We start from the raw sequence: 1087 nt of genomic DNA, 5'->3' as shown, positions 1-1087 counted from the left end.
GGGAGCAAATAAATACCAACCCTTCATACCAATTGTCACTATCCAGCTCCCCTACTCCCCGGGGAGTTGGTCCCCATTTCTCCTTCACTCCTCACATTAAAAATCGGCCTTGTGCCTAATTTGCTCGGGTGGGAGCAAATAAATACCGACCTCACATATAAGACCTTGATCAATGTAGGGGCAACCCTCATACCAATTGTCACTATCCAGCTCCCCTACTCCCCGGGGAGTTGGTCCCCATTTCCCCTTCACTCCTCACATTAAAAATCAACCTTGTGCCGAATTTGCTCGGTGGGGGAGAAAATAAATACAGCTTTTCTTGGCCTTTTGGCCAAGATCAAAGTGTAGTATCTGTTCCGGCAGATACTGCACTTAAGATAATTTGTATCAGTCAATGGAGGGGAAACCCTCTATACTGGGACAATTATTATTTTTGGTAACCAGAGTGACCCCTTTTAGGGGAGCTGGTTTTTACCTCACATTAAAAACGGCCTTGTGCCTAATTTGCTCAGTGGGGGAGCAAATAAACACCATCTGTTCCGGCAGTTACTGCAAGTAAATACCATATGTGGGGGTAACCCCAAATATGAGACCTTGGTCAATATAGGGGCAACCCTTCATACCAGTTGTCACTATCCAGCTCCCACTTCCCACCCATCGGGAGCTGGTCTCCTTTTCCCCTTCCCCCTCACTCTCTCTCTCTCTCTCTCTCTCTCTCTCTCCACATTAAAAAACGGCCTTGTTCCGAATTTGCTCAGTGGGGAAGCAAATAAATACATACTGCAAGCAAATACCATATGTGGGGTCCCCCACATATAAGACTTTGGTCAATGTAGGGGCAACCCTTCATACCAATTGCCACCATCCAGCTCCCCTACTCCCCAGGGAGTTGGTCCCCATTTCCCCTTCACTCCTCACTTTAAAAATCGTCCTTGTGCCTAATTTGCCCCGTGGGGGAGCAAATAAATACCATTTTCTTGGCCTTACTACATGATGTACTTATTGTGATATAAAGTGGTGGATCCCTTTTCTGTATTAATTTAATGTAAAATGATCACCCACTTTACAACCAGTCAGTCTCAAAGCT

At 45.8% G+C, this 1087-nt stretch overlaps 1 pseudogene; it reads left to right on the top strand.

The window, feature by feature from the left end:
• Positions 1-311: 311 nt before the first annotated feature.
• Positions 312-455, top strand: LOC145297166 (U2 spliceosomal RNA; annotated as a pseudogene).
• Positions 456-1087: the final 632 nt, after the last annotated feature.

Source organism: Euprymna scolopes, chromosome 17 (assembly GCF_053919585.1).
Source record: "Euprymna scolopes isolate OS-2025 chromosome 17, ASM5391958v1, whole genome shotgun sequence".
NCBI lineage: Eukaryota > Metazoa > Mollusca > Cephalopoda > Sepiida > Sepiolidae > Euprymna > Euprymna scolopes.
This window is presented reverse-complemented; position numbering and strand designations above follow the sequence as displayed.